This window comes from Sapajus apella, unplaced genomic scaffold (assembly GCF_009761245.1).
Source record: "Sapajus apella isolate SASKATOON/1434 unplaced genomic scaffold, GSC_monkey_1.0 scaffold33, whole genome shotgun sequence".
Classification (NCBI taxonomy): Eukaryota; Metazoa; Chordata; class Mammalia; order Primates; family Cebidae; genus Sapajus; species Sapajus apella.
The window spans coordinates 11,282,474-11,288,473 of record NW_022436973.1 but is presented as its reverse complement, the minus strand read 5'-3'; the positions used below and the strand labels follow the sequence as shown (position 1 = coordinate 11,288,473).

Below are 6,000 nucleotides of genomic sequence, written 5' to 3'. Positions count from 1 at the left end.
TGGGGTTTCTCCATGTTGGTCAGGCTGGTCTTGAACTCTTGACCTCAGGTAATCCACCTGCCTCAGCTTCCCAAAGTGCTGGGATTACAGGTGTGAACCACCGCACCCGACCCATTTGCATCCTTTTATGTGCCTCTTCTTCAGTGCCTAGTCATTGGCCCACTCATTCATTCAAGTACAATGCTATTTTCACTAATCCGATTGGCAGAGACCAAAAGTTTGATAACATGCTGTCTTGGTGAGGCTGGGAGAATACATATGTTGCTGGTGGGACTGTACACTGATTGGTGTGACTCCTTTGAAGACAGTCTAGCAAAGATCTGTTAAAAGACAAATGCACACAACCCTGTGACCCAGCAATTCCCCTTCTGGGATTTTATCATCTTACAAGTACATTTGCAGTGTAGAACAAGACAGGCTTCAAGGTTATTCACTGCACAGCCTTGTTTGTGAGAGCAAAAAATAGGGAACAATGAAATGAATGGCTCCTTTATACAGTGGAATACTATGCAGCTCTTAAAAAGGAATGGGGAAAGTGCTTTATGTACTGATATGAAATAATTGCCAAGATGTATTGTTAATTGGGAAAAAAAATTATGTCTAGAACAGTGTGAAAATATGTTCTTGTTCCTGTTAAAAATCATATCTGGCCAGATGTGGTGGCTCACACCTGTAATCCTAGCACTTTGGAGGCTGAGGCAGAAGGATCACTTGAGGTCAGGAGTTCAAGACCAGCCTGGGCAACATAGTGAGATCCTGTCTCTATGAAAAAAATAAAAGTGATATTGCCAGATGCGATATCACGTGCCTGTAGTCCCAGCTACTCAGGAGGCTGAGGTGGGAGGATCGCTTGAACCCAAGAATTTGAGGCTGCAATGAGCTGTGATTTTGCCCCTGCATGCCAACTTGGGTGACAGAGCAAGACCCTGTCTCAAAAAAAAAATTATATCTCTCTCTCTATATATGTTTGCTTCTCTGTACATAGACATCTCTGGAAGGACAGACAAGAAGCTGGGTGTGGTAGTTCACACCTGTAATCCTAGCAGTTTGGGAGGCCAAGGCAGGTGGATCACCTGAGGTCAGGAGTTTGCCTGACCAACATAGTGAAACCCCATTTCTACTAAAAATACAAAATTAACCAGGCATGGTGGCACATTGCCTGTAATCCCAGCTACTTGGGAGACTGAGCATGAGAATCCCCTGAACTCTAGAGGCGGAGGTTGCAGTGAGCCGAGATCATGCCATTGCTCTCCAGCCTGGGCAACAGAGCAAGACCCTGTCTCAAAAAAACAAAACAAAACAAAAAACCTGGAAATAGATGTTGCCTTTGGGAAGAGAAATGTGAGTGGAGACAGAGGTAGAAAGATGTTTCCTTACATACATTTGTGCATTTTAATTTTTGAGCCATGTGAATGTATTATCTGGTCAAAATAGACATATCAAAGAAAGTTTTTAAGATCTTTAGTCCTGAGCCTGAGAAGAAAAGAGGTAGAAAAGAGCAATATTTAGGAGGCAAATGGGCAGGACCAGATGACCTGCACATGGGAAAGATGGAAATGGGGGTGATGCTGCCCTGCTTGGGGCATGGGCAACCAAGCCAGTGCTTTTAGGTCATTTGCATCTGTCTGCGTTAATTTCCTCATTCAGTTGAGTGCGTGTCCAGGGTGATGCATTTGCATGTGCATCTGGGATTAGACCTTTCTGAGTATTTTTTGCAACTTGTTTTTTTCTATTTTGCCAACGTCAGCACTTCCATTACATTTATTTTATTTTGTAAATCTAACAAGCATTTATCATCTGCAAGTCACTGAGTTTAGTTTAATTGCCACCTAGTTGTTTACTAAAGTTAAATAATATATGTAAAGCACTTAGAACAGTGGCTGGCCCAGAGTGACCTCTCAGAAAATATTAGTGGTCCTCCTCTCCCACCTAAAAATGTTTGCACTGCTCTGGGCATCATGGGGACTTTTTAAGCAAACAAAGCCCTCTCCTGGGGCTAGTTTCTAGTTAATGAGGCTTTACTGTTTTCACAGTGAGTAAATACACATCATTTTCCACCTCTTCTTTTATATTGTTTAAAATTTTTAATCTTGAAATATTAATAAAAATAATTTTCTATAAATAGAAAACTGCAGGAAAGACTATAACAACCCATGCAGTCACCATCCAGATTTAACAGATTAATATTTTCTCATGTTCACTTTAGATATCACATACTAACTTTTTTTTTTTTTTTTTTTGAGACGGAGTTTCACTCATGTTACCCAGGCTGGAGTGCAATGGCGCGATCTCGGCTCACCGCAACCTCCGCCTCCTGGGTTCAGGCAATTCTCCTGCCTCAGCCTCCTGAGTAGCTGGGATTACAGGCACGCGCCACCATGCTCAGCTAATTTTTTTATTTTTAGTAGAGACAGAGTTTCACCATGTTGACCAGGATGGTCTTGATCTCTTGACCTCGTGATCCACCCGCCTTGGCCTCCCAAAGTGCTGGGATTACAGGCTTGAGCCACCGCGCCCGGCCCACATACTAACTTTTAAAATAATTTTGGATCACAAAATAAAAACATTTTAAATTTGACTTTATTATATATAATATATATAGTTTATACATAATTATTCAAATATATGTTTACATATAGTATGTCTATTCATACAGTAAATATAGAAATAGTCATTGAAACACTGTATATAATAGTGAACAATCATTACCCTTGATCCCTTAAATCTCCCTTGAGAGATGGTGAAATGAATTATAAGGCATCTATGTGATCTTATACATCTGTTAAAAGCAATGAGATACATCGAGAAGCCATGACATAGATGATTACGATGAAAAGTGAAAAACAAAATGTGAGCTGGAGAATTGATATATTCCCGTTCCCACTTTTGCCTTTAAGGAAGTACGTTTCTGTTTAGGAAGAAGTATGAAAGAATGTTCATGATTCACTAATCTATCTGACTGACTGATTGACAGCTTCCCTCTCTGTTGCCCCTGCTAAAGTACGATGGTGGGATCACAGCTCTTTGCAGCCTTGAACTCCTGGGCTCAAGTGATCCTCCCACCTCAGCCTCCTGAGTAGCTGGGACCACAGGCACACACCACTATGTCTGGCTAAGTTATTTTTTGTAGCAATGAGTTCTCACTATGCTGCCCAGGCTGGGCTCAAACTCCTCACCTCAAGAGTGTGACACCTCGATTCAACAGTTTGAATCCTCCCACCTTTATCTTCCAAAGTGCTGGGATTATAGGCATGAGCCACTGGGCCCAGCCTCAGTAATGTATTAACTCTGGAAACTGCAGAGAACTAGAATCAGGTCAGGAAGCATTTATTTTCAACTTTATGCATTATCTATTACAAATTGTTTCTACAACTGATAGGCCTTACTCTAATAATAAAATAATAAAACATCTAAAGGATACATTTTTTATAATACAAGTGGTATAGCTTATTAAAATCAAATCAGAAAATTCAGAAAAGTACAAAAAGGAAACCTTCTCTAGGCACATTTTCTAGCAAAAACTACTTACTATTTTAGGGTATTTCCTTCCAGGTTTATTTGTAAAGATTTTTGTTGTCATTTACCTTTTAAAAATAAATGATCCCACTGTATAATATAATCTTTTCTTGCACTAATCATGATCACTAGTATTTTCCTTGTAGACTTTTTTTTTTTTTTTTTCCATTACAAAAATATTCCACTGAGTAGGTTTCCTGGTTTTCTAATCCCCCATGCTGCAGGCATTTGGGAAGTATTCAGCTTCTTGCTATGACATATAATGCTGCAAAGGAACATATTTCTTTTTTTTTTTTTTTTTTTTTTTGAGACGGAGTTTCGCTCTTGTTACCCAGGCTGGAGTGCAATGGCCCAATCTCAGCTCACCGCAACCTCCCTCTCCTGGGGTCAGGCAATTCTCCTGCCTCAGCCTCCTGAGTAGCTGGGATTACAGGCGCGTGCCACCATGCCCAGCTAATTTTTTGTATTTTTAGTAGAGACGGGGTTTCACCATGTTGACCAGGATGGTCTTGATCTCTTGACCTCGTGATCCACCCACCTCGGCCTCCCAAAGTGCTGAGATTACAGGCTTGAGCCACCGCGCCCGGCCGGAACATATTTCTTCATAAACCTTTTACAGTATTTAAGATTTTTCCCTTGGATGGTGTCACAGAGGTGTAAATACTGGGTCAAGCCCATCTGGCCAGGTTGCTTCCTGGAAGAGTCCTTTTATATTTTTACCATTGCTGGCGTGGTGGCTCATGCCCATAATCCTAACTCTTTGGGAGGCCGAGACAGGTGGATCACTTGAAGACAGGAGTTCGAGACCAGCCTGGCCAATATGATGAAACCCCATCTCTACTAAAAATACAAAAATTAGCCAGGTGTGGTGGTAAGCACCTATAATCCCAGCTACTTGGGAAGCTGAGGCAGGAGAGTTGCTTGAACCCGGGAGACAGAGGTTGCAGTGAGCTGAGATTGTGCCACTGTACTCCAGCCTGGGCAAAAGAGCAAGACTCCATCTCAAAAACATAATAAATAAAAATAAAATATTTTTACCCTCTATTGACACAGTCCATTTCATCCCAGCTCCCCAGTCCTGGGGACGATTGTTTTAAACAGCCATTTCTGAAACAATTGGCCACATCTAAGTGAAGCAGACAGAGGCATTCTTTCTCTTTTTTTTTTCTTTTTCTTTTTTTTTTTTTTGAGACGGCGTTTTGCTCTTGTTGCCCAGGCTGGAGTGCAGTGGCATGACCTTGGCTCACCGCAACCTCTGCCTCCCAGGTTCAAGCGTTTCTCCTGCCTCAGCCTCCCCAGTAGTTGGGACTACAGGCGTGTGCCACCACACGATAAGGACATTCTTTATATGATTCCTGCAAATACTGTGAGTTTTGAATTTTTCAAAAAGATTTTTTAAATGTCACCAACTTGATGAGGAAGCAGAGTTTTGCCTTAGAATTTGCATCTTTTCGAATTTTCATTTTCCTCCATTTGCATGCCTTTGAAATTGTGTCTCTTCTGTTACTAGGAGCTTTGAGCATTTCCCCAGATGGGGTCCTACCAGCTTTATTTTCTCTTTTATGTTTGTCCATGTCTTTTCCTTAGTAAATAAACAGTCATACTTTTTATTGTTAATTCATGTGGGATTTTCATGTGATAGAAACATCAGACTATTGCATGTGCTACACATCTTTTCTGTGGTCACTGATTCTTTTTGTCTTGACATCTGTTCATTTTTATTTTCACGTCTTACTTGTCCATTGGGAGATTTTTTTTACCATCATTTCTAAGCTAAGAAAAGTCTTTTCCTCCTAAAGGTTTCACAGTGAATCAGCTGTTTCTCTGTGGATTTATTCTGATCATATGTGTACTCTGCTACTTGACCGTTGGTCCATTGAGACCTGGTTTCAGGTTCCTCTCTAGAGACAGGAGGCTCTGAGGTTGGCTGACCCATCTCCCATCCCTTTCTTTTAGCCTTTGCTTCTCCTCTGCTCCTAAGGAGGCCTTCTGTCTCCTCTACAGCAGGTGGGAGCAGTGTGTTAAGTGTGAAGTTCTGGGAGCCATGTTTCCTTCATCCGAAGAGAGCTATTTCCACTCTTCAGCCAGTAACCCACTTTGCCCCAGCATTCTCTTTTCCTTTTTTTTTTTCTTCCCTGAGACAGAGTCTTTCTGTGTTGCCCAGGCTGGAGTGCAGTGGCATAATCACGGCTCACTGCAGCCTCCATCTCCTGGGCTGAAGTAATCCTCCCACCTCAGCCTCCCTTGTCACTGGGACCACAGGCACGCACCACCATGCCTAGCTAATTTTTTAATGTTTTTTTGAGATGGAGTGTCACTTTTCTTGCCCAGGCTGGAGTGCAACAGCATGATCTTGGCTCACTGCAATCTCCACCACCTGGGTTCAAGCGATTCTCCTGCCTCACCCTCTCTAGTAGCTGGGATTACAGGTGCCCGCCACCATACCTGGCTATTTTTTTGTATTTTTAGTAGAGATGGGGTTTC

At 41.9% G+C, this 6,000-nt stretch overlaps 1 protein-coding gene and 1 long non-coding RNA gene across 7 annotated transcripts in view; one reads left to right on the top strand and one right to left on the bottom strand.

The window, feature by feature from the left end:
• Positions 1 to 758, bottom strand: part of LOC116562850 — a 9,488-nt gene extending 8,730 nt beyond the window's left edge. Inside the window, exon 1 of the long non-coding RNA XR_004274109.1 lies at positions 107 to 758. This is a non-coding gene — a long non-coding RNA (uncharacterized LOC116562850). The remainder of the gene's footprint in view (positions 1 to 106) is intronic.
• TTLL9 (tubulin tyrosine ligase like 9) overlaps positions 1 to 6,000 on the top strand; it is a 74,291-nt gene that overhangs the window by 56,261 nt on the left and 12,030 nt on the right. The window lies entirely within an intron of this gene.